This window comes from Capricornis sumatraensis, chromosome 21, assembly GCF_032405125.1.
Source record: "Capricornis sumatraensis isolate serow.1 chromosome 21, serow.2, whole genome shotgun sequence".
In the NCBI taxonomy this organism is placed as follows: domain Eukaryota; kingdom Metazoa; phylum Chordata; class Mammalia; order Artiodactyla; family Bovidae; genus Capricornis; species Capricornis sumatraensis.
This window is the reverse complement of record NC_091089.1, coordinates 22,065,154-22,077,857: the sequence shown is the minus strand read 5'-3', so window position 1 is coordinate 22,077,857 and position 12,704 is coordinate 22,065,154.

The window sequence follows — 12,704 nt, the reverse complement described above, 5'->3', positions numbered from 1 at the left end:
TTGATTTATTCCAACCCTAAAGCACATCCTGTAACACGGGCGGTGGGGAGAACTGACCCTCTCTGTGTGGTGTGCCCTGGCACCTCTTCCTTGGCCCTGGAGCTGACCCCGTGCATCCCAGCTGCAGGCGAGGCTGTGCAGAGCCCTTCACTGGGCAGGTTTGGCCTGTGGTTTGGACCAGCCGGTGCTGCCCTCTGCTCTTCAGATCAAGTCCCATCATCATCAGGCGAGGACGCCCTCCAGATGGCCCCACGCGTGCACAGATGCTGCCGCGAAGGAGTGCATCAGCCCGTTAGCGCATCAGCCCAGATCAGTTCACCAGACTAACCAGTGCATCCTGTTGGCTCTGTCACCTCTTGATGGGCACTTTCCTACCCTGTTCCCTTAGCCTCTCTTTCTCAATCCCAGACTCCTGCAACAGAGCGGGTCCCCCAGTACTTTGGATTTAGCAAAACTTCTTTTAAAAAAATATTTATTTATTTTGATTGGAGGATAATTACTTTACAATATTATGATTTTTGTTTTTGCCATACATCAATATGTATCAGCCATAGGTATACAAGTATCTCCTCTGTCCTGGACCCCCTTCCCATCTCCCTCCCCACCCTAGCCTTCCAGGTTGTCTCAGAGCACCAGCTTTGGGTGCCCTGCTGTATGCATCAAATTCACACTGGCCATTTATTTTACATACGGAAATGTCTATGTTTCCGTGCTATTCTCTCAAACCATCCCACCCTCTCCTTCTCCCACCGAGACCAAAAGTCTGTTCTTTATGTCTGTCTCCTTTGCTGCCTTGTGTGGAGGATCCTCAGTACTGTTCTGGATTGCATATACATGTGTTAATATATGGTATTCGTCTTTCTCTTGTACAGAGTGAAGTAAGTCAGAAAGAGAGCCTTCCCTCTTGATGGAGGAGTGGGAGAGAGAGCAATTTTCCCTGTACTGAAAATGATGGAATGAAGGAAAAATTATCATATGATATCCCCCACCTGCCTCAGAGAAGGCAGCTTCCTCTCAGAAAAATGGATGGCTTGTGGACTATTGTATTGTTTATGGTGGTCCCTTGAGGTCACAGGTCAAGGTCATACCCTGGATCCCCTTTGCATTCATGGCACAATAATTTCCCTAGTTGACTACAGAGAAGTGGAGCCTCAGCAAGAAATGGGAACCTTGGTGGGAGTCCAGTGGGCAGAGTCTTTGTCTTGGCCACAGAGCATGTGAGGGTCTCACTGAACTTGACTTTGCCGCTGTGAGTGGGGAGTTGTGGGCAGCCTCCCAGTCGTGGTCTCAGCTGCGGCTCCCATCAACATCCAGACAGTCCAGGTGCACCACAGCTTATTTCCTTCAAGTGATCTCTGACTCACGGAGTGTTCCCACCTGGGCAGGATGCAGACAAGCCTTGTGCTTGCCCCCCAGGCTGTGGAGATGGTGGGGACGTGAGTGCCTGGAGGACCAGCTGTCTCAGTGGTGGGTGATGGTGCACAAGAGCCTCTTCTCCCTGTGCCCTGGGGGAGAGTTACCGACTTTGCCAACCCTGGTGGGTGTGTTTCTTGTCAGAGAGGAAGGTGGTCTCCCTATCAGTTCCATAGAGGGTGCTTCCGGTGTGGTCTCCCTCGCTACAATTAGACTCCAATTATTCCTCAAACCTGAACGAATGATCCTATGGGAAAGCACGGCGGAGACCTTGTTTTGGGAACAGAGTTGGCCAAGGTAATCAAAGGAGCCTTTAGGAGACTTCAGGTTTGATTGTGAGTTAGAATTTGCTAATGAGAGAACAGAAAGAGCACTTGGCCTTGACTTTGGAGAGTGGAGAGCCCACAGGCTGTGCATAGAAAAGAGCCCAACAAGGCCAAGGGTGGGCAGTGGGAGAGGGCTGGGCTGTCTAGGGAACAGGTGGGAGTTGAGGGAAGTGAGGGGCCAGCAGGCTCCAGTGGCATGCGAAGCCTTGAGTATGACTGGTCAGTGTGCTGAGTCATGTCCGACTCTTTTGTGACCTCATGGACTGTAGTCCGCCAGGCTCCTCTCTGCATGGGATTCTCCAGGCAAGAATACTGGAGTGTGTTGCCATTTCCTCTTCCAAGGGATCTTCCTGACCCAGGGATCGAACCCGCATCCCCTGTATTGTTGGCAGATTATTTACAGCTGAGCCACTGGAGAAGTCTTGAGTGTGACTAGGAATCCAGATATTGTCTGTCTGTAAAGGAAGAACACTTCTGAAGATACTGCAGGCTGGCTTGATTTAGAAAAGGCATGTTGCGTGCGGCTTTGGGGAACAAAGTTACGCCATACAAACAAACCCAACTGCACAACCAGAGGGTTGCTGCATGTACCTTTAGTTCAGACTGAGCTCGTCCCTGAGGGAGGGTCTATGGGCGCTGAGGGCCAAGGGCCACTGCTGTCAGATTTCAGAATTGACCCTCATAAAAAGGTCCCTGGGAAGTGAATTACAGCTATGCTTCAAGTCAGGCCAAGCAGAACTTCCAGAGTTCACGGTGAGCCCAGCATGCCTTCCTTCCAAGGGTTCAGAAGAGGCAGCAGAGACTGTGAGCCTGCCTGGAATCTCTCCTCTGTGCAGGGGAAATAGCCCCAAATCTCTGGCTCTTTAACAATCAGGATGGCAGTGTGTGGTTGCCTCAGACTAGCAGGCAGTGCTGGGGGTGGGCAAAATCAAGGGTCAGAAGGAGGTTTGACTTCCTAGAGTGTGGAAAATGGGCTGGAACAGGGAAGGGTGAGGTACTGAATGATGGGGAGGACAAAATGCAGTCATCCCTCAAGAGGAAAACATCCAAATCACTTTTGTGAGTGCATCAGCATGAGTGAACATCTTTATGTGCAAAACCATGCTGGGGGCAGGTCAACAACCAAAGTGAAATAAAACAGCCCTACTCTTTTGAGACCTACCTGCCATGAAAGACACCAATCATTCATTAATTCATCCATAAACACTGAACTTCCGGCGTGTACCAGCCCTGTGCTGGTGCTGAGAACATGGCCCCAGTGGGAAGGACACACAGTGAGTCCACTCGAGAAAGGGCCAAACAATCTCAAGAATGCCTACAAGATTCTAGAGGGCAGGGATGATGAGGCTGAATTGCGTTGGGCTGAGAAGAAGGCCTCCTCAAGAAGAAGACTGATTGAAAGAAACAAGCAATCAACGTTTATTGGCTCATAGGGTTGGAGGTGGTCTGCATGGGGTGCCGAGCCAGTAAACATATACTTGTGCCATGATGTGGGTGACAGTCAAGTATGCAAGAGTGCTGAGAACAAGGGATGAGGGAGGGAGATGAAGGCAGGAAGGATCCCACGGGGTCATGGGGAGGGGTCAGTGGTGTGTGTACTGGGGGAGCCTCAGGCACCCCGAAGCAGTCCTGTGGCCCCTGTGCTGGGCTCTGTGTTGCTGGTGCTGTGCAGACACACAGACCACAGAGACGAGAAAGAAGAGCTTTGGCTCTCATTCCTGTGACTTCCTCTGTGTCTCCGAAAAGGCAGTTTTCTGAGGCTGATGCTGCAGAAATGGGCTTCCTGGGGACAGACGTGCTTTCACGCCCTGTTCACAGAGGAAGGGGTGTGAGCTGAAGCTCTGAAGAGTTCTCCAGCCCTCTGCTGAGACCCAAACCCCATCCTGCAGGAGTGGACCCAGGTGGGGAACCCTCCCGTGCATCCCCCGACGGCAGAGGGCCAGGTGGGTGGGGACGGAGACGAGGAGGGGAGATTCTGAGGCCTGGGAATCCGCCTCCCTGGGGGGCCCTGGCTCCCAGGTCCTGCTTTTTCATGTGGTTTACACAGCCCGCTCACAGGGCCATCTTAAATATCCTCAGAGCACATTGTCGCCTGGCAGCAGGGCTCCCCATCTTTCTTTGCGGCTGTCTGCAAGTCTGCCTCAGGTGCTTTTCTCGTTTGGCTTAAACATTATATCATTTGGGTTAAACATTGCCCTCTTTGGGACCCTCTTTGGGTCTAATATGCCCATTTATTTTCCCTGGAAAGTTTCTGGCGCTTCCCTGCACTGTGCCTGGGGGCTTCTGGCCGCCTTCTGGGGAGCATGAATATTGCACTGAATAGACTGTTCAGGGTCTGCAGACTGGGATGCAGCAACCCTGTGCCTCCCACCTCCATATGTGGTTCCCCTCCCAAGGCACCCAGTGTGCGAGCACTCTGAAGGCTGGCTGCTTCTCATACCAGTACTGCCGGCAGGCCTCGGCTGGAGCTGGCTGAAGGCCCCAGGACAGGGAACACATTCAGGTCCAGCTCCATGGACGGGCTAAGCTTTTTGCCACACTTATTTCCTGATAGGAAGATAAGCATGAACACCTGCGAACACGCTGGATTCTTAAGGACTGGACTGAGTGGGACAGTGATTATATAGTGTTAGTCGCTCAGTCGTGTCTGACTGTATGCAATCCCGTGGACGACAGGCCTCCAAGCTCCTCTGTCCCTGCAGTTTTTCAGGCAAGAGTACTGAGTGGGTGGCCCATTTCCTTCTCCAGTGGATCTTCCCTACCTGGGGACTGAACCCAGGTCTCCCACACTGCAGGCAGATTCTTTACCAACTGAGCCCCCAGGCCCTGGCCCATTTGGGCTGCTCTGGTGAAATACCACAGACTGGGTGGCTTATGAGCAGCAGAAGCTTATAGTTCACAGTTCCAGAGGCTGGAAGTTGAAGATCAAGGCACTGACAGATTGAGTGGCTGGTGAAGGCCTGCTTCCTCGTTCGTAGATGGCTGTCTTTGCTGTGTCCTCGTAGGGTGGAAGGGACTGGGGAATCTCTGGTTCTCTCTATCATTGCACTCATCCCATCTATGAGGGCCCACCCTTGTGACCTAGTCACCTGCAAAGGCCTCACCTCTAAATACCAACACAGCAAGAATCAGGGAGAGGGGACGCAAACATAAGAGTGGTGCTGGAATGAATCAGAGAAGAAGCAAGGACCACCAGTTTCACTAGTTCTTTAATTTTGTAACAAGATTCTGTCTCCCAGTAGAGCCGCCATAGTCTCTTGCTGGCAATAAGGGGTTTATATGTAGGAAATGGAGAAATGCCAAAAGGATTTCTCTCCAGGGTCCTTCCCTGTAGATCCATTTGCCCTCTGACACAGAGGAGGTCAGCCTTCAAATGGGGTGCTGGCATAGGTGACCCAATTCTCCCCATCCTGATCAATCAGAGATCAACCTTGGAAACTGCAGACATCCAACCTTGGGGAGAATAGAATATAAATACATACAGTGGTCTTCTTTCAGGGGGAAGCAAGACTCCTTTGTGCTATAAACTTCCGCTATGATTTTTGACACATTCGATGAGTGTATTAACTCCAAGCTCTTTGAGAAGAAAAGACAATATAAGTTCTTCTTTATGAATCCTCACATCCACTGTAGTGCTTAGCACATGATCCATTCTCAGTCAGCAATTTTTGGATGACATGTTTTGTATTCAGTTTTGTTTAATCTACAGTGACTTAGGTGAGGCCGTGGCTAGGCCCTGAAAGGGAGAAGCCCTGGCATTAGATTGGCCCAGTTGCAAGAGGCAGACCTGGAGGGATGGGGAGGGGATCTAGTGCAGTAGACAGAAAGCTCGGTGCTCAGCGGACGTGGCTGATGAGCAACAGGAATGTCCCGGAGGGCAAGCAGCCCAAGGTGAGGAGCCGGGTACAGGAAGCAGATAGCAGCCAAACCTCCGTGTGTCAGGCACCCTTCTTTACACGCCAGCCTGTGAGGCAGGTAACACGGCTCTTCCTCTTATAGATGAGGCAGTAGAGGCAGATACACCTGTAACCTTCTAGAGGAGCTCAACTGATAAACCATCCAGGCTAGCTCACTGCAGCCTTCATGCTCTTTTCCACCTTCCTCTGTGATTCTCTGCAGAGTGGGGGATTCAGAGTGGGCAGTGCCAAACTGAGGAACCCAGCAGTCAGCTGACTTAGGGAAACTCGGGGATCAAGCATGGCGCTAGTGATCAGCAGGCTCTCCTGTGGGGTCTAGCGTGAGTTGAACCACAGCCTAGAGTGGCCGGATGTTGGGCTGATGCTGGAGATGGGGATTCATACACAAGAACCAGGCAAGAAGACAGTGGCCAGAATCAGGTAAGGAAGTTCCCTGGCTCAAGAGCTAGTCTGCCTTCACCAAAGCCAACAGCACTGAGTCCCAGGATCTTGTGAAAGACCTCTGAAACACTCCTTTTCCAGGCTTGTTGTTGGCCAAATGCTAGGGCTGATCCATCGTAGAGCGTTTTCTTAAAGTGGGAATTACCTGTATAGGGGAGGAGGAGAAAGCAGAAGCCACCCAACCTCATCTGATGCACCGACTCGCTCGATTACTTTTCAGTGAATACATTACTTTAGGCCCATCCTGTTTTTTTCAGGCCATACAACTGGAGCTGGTGTTTATTTCCAAGGTTGTGTTATATGATGGGGAAAAGTTCTCTGGAGTAAAATTCTGGGGCTCATTAAACAGTGGGTAGAAGAGGAGGAGAGAATGAAGGAAGGAAGTAAAGAGAAAATTATGGCAGGGTTATGTTTTCTTTTCCTGTAGGAAAGGACCTAAAATAATTGCATCTCCTGTTTGGAACATTTTTATTTTTCCACACTTCATTCCTGTTTATGCAAAGCAGTGGGTAAGGAGAGTACATTCTTCAGGGAAATTCTCCCCGGGAAATGTAGTACTGTGTTCACAGGACTTTCAGGTCATTGTGGGAATTGTTTAGAAACCAGAATTTACTTACAGAGGAAAATTGACCAGAAGTTCCTTCTACCCCCATGCCCCTCCTTGTGATTTAAACACTTTGTTCTAATGCTTTTTATTTGGACAAATCAATTGGCCTCCTTTGGAGTGTAACTGGAGAAACTTGGGAATGCTTGTCCAAGTTGGTTTAGTACAAGCCCACGCTGGGAAGGTTCCCTGTTTATTTGTTGGGGTGCTTTCTGAGAAATAAGAATGGAAATGGTGCTTTCTTTAGAGCAGCAGCCTTTATGGGCAGTAGGCCTTCTGCAAGTTCATCTTTCTTTTCTGTGGCCAATGCCTTAATTTTTTCCCCGAACAACGATTAATCAAACCAGCTCATAGGATACAACTTTATAGCAAATTGACCCTAAAATATAAACAGCATATACTTTGTCTTTCCATCCCTTTGGCACTGACATTAAAGCAAAGGCCTTGACTAATACTCAAGGAAGTTGTGGATGGTTGAATTTCAGACACTGGCCACAGGCTGGCTTTCCTCAAGCTCTTTGAAGAGCACCATCACTCCACATAAAAAATAGCTTTCTCTATAAATGCCCTCTTACTCATCTCCCTCCATGAGTTTACTAAGAATGAGCCCAAGGGGATGGCTGTTTTAGAAGGACTTTGACCAACTCTGTCTTCATTCATGGACTGGAAAGAAAGGGTAGGAAGATGTCAGGGAACACATCTGCAGAGATGTCAACAATTTTTCACAGGGATGGAAGTTTCCTAAGTTCTGTCCTGTGATAAAAGCATTTAAGCCTGGAGGGAAAGACAACCTTTGAGAGTGTTTACGAACTCTGATCTTGGAGGAAATGGAGAAATAAATTGGAGAAAGAAATTGAGAGAAGGCAGGAGGATTTGGGGTTGAAGTGTGGCTTAAACAACAGAGATTTATCTCCTCCTGGTTCTGGAGGTGGAAAGTCTGAGATCAGGTTGCCCATCGGGTTGTTTTCTTTCAAGGCCTCTTTCCTTGGCTTGTAAATGGCTATCGTCTCCTGTGTCATCACATGTCTATGTCCTAATTTTCTCTAATAAGGGCACCAGTGGTTGAGATGGTTGGATGGCATCACCGACTCAATGGACAGTTAGAGCACACTTTGGGAGATAGTGAAGGACAGGGAAGCCTGGTGTGCGGCAGTCCACGGAGTCACAAAGAGTCAGACTTTACTTAGTGACTGAACAACAACATATTGGATTAAGGGTCCATTTTAATGATCTCATTGTAACTTAGGCTTCCTCATAGCTCAGTTGGTAAAGAATCTGCCTGCAATGCAGGAGACCCAGGTTCGATTCCTGGGTTGGGAAGATCCCCTGGAGAAGGAAATGGCAACCCACTCCAGTATTCTTGCCTGGAGAATCCCATAGACAGAGGAGCCTGGCAGGCTACAGTTCATGGGGTTGCAAGAGTCAGACACGACTTAGCGACTAAACCACCAACCACCACCATTGTAGCTTAATTGCCTCTTTAAAAGCCTTATCTGCAAATACATTCTGGTACTTGTTAGACTTTAACAAATAATTTTGAGGGAACGCAATGCAGCACATAAAAGGGATAAATTTGGAGGAGTTTGTGCAGCTAAAAGTCAATTTGGTTCTTCTGCACATAGGGGCCAGATCTTGGCTACAGAGCATAGGCAGTGGAAATTAGTACATGGATATTAGAAGTCAATCCAGAAGGGGCCCCAAGGACCATGCATTAGCCTTTGGTTCTCCAACTCAACTGCCTATTAAAATCACAAGGAAGTGTTTAAAAAAAAACAAAACTCTGATGCCCGGGCTCTTACTTTGGTATGTTTGTTCAGTTGATATGAAGTAGGGACTAGAATCGGGTAATTTTGAGAAACATCTCAGGAGATTTTAGTGTGTAGGCAGTAGTCATGACCACTGATGTAATCCACATCCATGATTTTTACAAATAAAGGGAGTAATAGCTAGAAAGATTTGATGACTTATCCAAGATCAGAAAACATGTGTGAACAAGCACATGGGGATCCTAACGTGGGTCCCATGAAACTTCTGCTAGTACATTTCTTTCTGTTCCCTAAATGCCAAACCCCCTTGAGGTTTCTGAGGCTGTAGATCCCCTGTCCAATGCTGAAGGACTCCTCCCCCAGCCGCTGGCAGTGTTCGTAGCCTGGGCTAGCCCTCCTGCAGAGACTGGGGTATAAAGATCTGATATGAGCTCCAGAACTCCCTGCAGTGATTGTCTTGCAGTTCAAATGCTCCTTCTGCCCAGTCCTACTGCTCCCACTGACTCACCGGTGTGGGTCCCAAGGACATCCCAATAAACCTGCTGTTGGCCAGTCTTCATCTCAGCATCTGCTTTCTGGGGAATCCAGCCTATAGCAAGTCCTCCCTGTGTTCACAGATTTTTTGTTAGGACTCATTGAGAACTCACCACATTGTGCTCTGTGTTAGGCACTTGGAAATAAAGAGACATAAGACCTAGTTCCTCTTCAAGCTGCTTGGCCATCTACCAGAGGTACCAGTGGCCAACGGCCAGCCCCAGTGCCCTGTCTGAGCTGCCCTAGTAGCACTGTAGTGAATGTGCTGTCAGAGCACCCAAGGAGGGGATGTGGATGCTCTGAATGGAAGAAGGGCTTCTCTTGCCACCCTTACAATCTTGCCACTTCTGGATACTCTTTATTATACTTCAGGTGGGTGATAGAGGGGAAGGTGGTGAGTGGAAGAAAGATAAAAGAGTACAAGAACAAGGATAGATAGAATATAGCATGAAGATCTGGTTTGGGTCTCCCATTGGTTCCTGGAGGTTGTGTCCCCTGTGACCATCGTCAACATTAGGCCCCCAGAGCTCTTGTACTTATCCCCTCACTCAAAGAGGAGCTAGAATCAGATACTGACAGGTTAGAGGGAATAATGTCAGAGTCAGTGTGTCATCTTCTGAGGGAGATTTGCCCTCTTGTTTTATCCCCAGTGATGGAAAAGGAAATGGTCATTAACCAGCAGATAGGCCAGGCTTTGGAGCATCCACAGGGTCTTTCTGAAACTGGACCCATGTGGACAGATGGCCGTGTAGGCCTGTGTTAGCAGACCTGGTCGGCACAGACGAGACTGGGCGCTGTGTGCGCTGGCTGAGACAAGGACTGGAAAGCACACCAGTACTTAGGAGGAGGGGATCCGTAACTCCCCTGAGCTCGGGCAGTCTCATGCCTCCTACGGGGCCCCTTCCGTGTCTAGCCCTCACCTGAGCTGGACAGAATACCTGGTGAACTGGAAGTGAAGAGCTCAGTCTTGGAGCAGCCTCCAGCATAACTGGGTCAACAGGCATGGCGTCACCAGGTGTCTCCAGTCTGGTGGAAGACAAACAGTCTGTACCCTTGGGGAGCCCGAGGCCTCCTGGCCTCATTTGAGAGATGTGGTTTCTGCCACAGGCCAGTATTTAGGACACACATACATATTTAAAAGGCCTAAGAACAGACACAAAGAAGACATTAACATGTGCAAACGGTTACAGATGACTGGCTAGAGCCAGGGAACAGTTCAGGGAGTCAGGCTTGAAGCAGAGGTCCAGAACACACGGGGTCAGCCCATCAGCCCCCAGTCAAATCAGGAGATGCCGGGGACAGGAAGAGCTCTCTGCAGCACCAGGCGCATCATAGACACCAGTTGGTAGGAAACTTGGTCCTCCCTTTTTGAACAAAGGCCAGGTTGAAAATGAACACTGCACAATTGTGTGCATGTGTCTGTAGAAACCTGGACATTATCAAGGGGGCGTGTCTGGGGGCCTCTCATAGCACTGCTGGAGGGGTTTGTTCACTCAAGGTTGTGATTCGGGAACATGACTGTGTGTGTGTGTAAAGTGTGCATATTTATGTGTGTGTGTGTACACACTGGTGGGGCTTCCCTCACTCTGGGATGAGATTGAAGATGGCAATGCACAAATTATCCAATCCACTCGCTCTCTTCTGGGAAGCTTTCCCTCTTATGCAGGGTGGCTACCTCCCCCTGTCCTGTGGGAACTGGGTCCTCTCTCTTGTTCGTCTCCCTCTCCCTACACTGGCCTTTCTGTTTCTCGAAAGCTCCAGGGTTGTCCTTCCTCTGGTCTTGGGCACTGGCTGCCTCCTCCAGCGGGATGCTCTTCCCCTGCTTCCTCACGGGGCTGCCTCCTTCCGGTCAGGCAAGTCACAGGTCAGATGTCACCTCCTCCAGGTGGCCCTTCCCACCACGCCATGTAAAGTAGCTCCTCTGTCCCCTGTGTCACACAACCCTGTTTTAGTTTCTTCATCTCGCACACCACAACTTGACACCATATTGCTTGTTTACTTGGTTTATTTTGTATTGTGTATCGCCCACCCCCTGAGCGTAGCCTCCATGAGGCCAGAAAGCCTCTGTGACTCATTCCTTGCAGTATCGCAGCTCCTAAGCCATGCCTGGTACAGAATAGGTGCTTGGTGAGTCTAGTTAATGACTCAATAATGAATGCACCCCAAAGAAAGAATTTGCAATATTTTCATCTGCAATACTTTGTTTTCCTTGAGAAAGCATCCGACCCTTGAGAATGGGCTCTAGCTGACAATAATTTTTATTTGAAAGGATTCTGTCTGGATATTTTTTTCCAGACAACATACACTGAAGTTCCTCCCCTTTCCCTAATATTTTTGAAATGGCTCTTATTATTAATTATCACTTTCCTGCTGAAGAGATGGACCATCCGTATTTTGGTGATGGCTCTCAGGCATTTGGAGATCTGCATCCAGCATGCCCCTTAGGCCAGAGAAGCGGCACCCAGGGAGGACCACAGGGTGGGAGACCCCGGGCTGCCTTTACCACGGATGAGTTACAGCCCAATGGGGAAAGTTAGAGATCCAAATCTTGTTTTCTAGCTTATAAAATGAGCTTAATAACTGCAGTCCTACACAGACACAGAGAACAGACTTGTGGTTGAGGAGGGGTGAAGAGGTGGGGTGGAGAGGGATGGATTGGGAGTTTGGGGTTAGCAGATGCAAATGATTATATATAGAAGGGATAAACAACAAGGACCTAGTGTATAGCACAGGGAACTATATTCAATATCCTATGATAAGCCATAATGGAAAAGAATATGAAAAAGAATATATATATATATATATATACATACATATACATATAACTGTAACTGAATCACTGCTCTAAAGCAGAATTTAACACAGTATTGTAAATCAACTATATTTCAAATAAAATAAATTAAAAAAAGAAAAAGCAAGCAAACAAAAAATGGTTGCAGTCTTTCTGGGCTTATGAGGCTATTGACAGATGGAGATAGCAAACATATATACTTAAAGGGGAGGTGGCTGTCACTCCTAATTTGTATTTTTCACTCTTTCATCCATCGACTATTTCAGACAAGGAGCCGCATGGCTGAAAGCACAGTGGGATGTGCACTTACATTGCCTCATGCATCTGGTAGGGCTGATGCCCACAGATGGTGGTGGCCGGAAGGGACTGGGTTACATCAGAGAGGTGCACCAGACTGCTGTGGGCTTTCAGCACCGGGGCTGTGATCTCAGCGCGGGTGCTCCTCAGATCAGGGAAGATGACCTTTTGAAGAAGCTGGACCTTACCCAAAGCCCTCCAGCGTCTGCAAGAGAGCCAACCAGGGGTCAGCACAGCCCAGGCAGGCTGCTCAGAGTGAGGCAACCGCTCCCGGCCCAGGCCACCCACCATGACCCTTTCAGAGTCTCTTCAGTGATGAAGCTTGAATTTCCCTGACCAGCAGGTCCTGAGGGTCTGGAGCAAAGATTTCTCTTCTTATAAAGATTTTTAAATTCACGGAGAGACAGATAGAAGAAAGATACAAGCCCTGATTGCCTTATATTTACTGATAATTGATTCATTTCGTGCTCTTTTGGCTTTGCTTCAGTGGAGGTTCAGCTGTGTCTTCTCTGGGGGAGCCAAACTGGAGTCAGACCCTGAGAGTTTCCCAGGGCTCCTTGGGGCTGAGCTTGCCTAGAGCTACTGTTTCCAGTTGGCGAAATCTTTTGCTCCAGT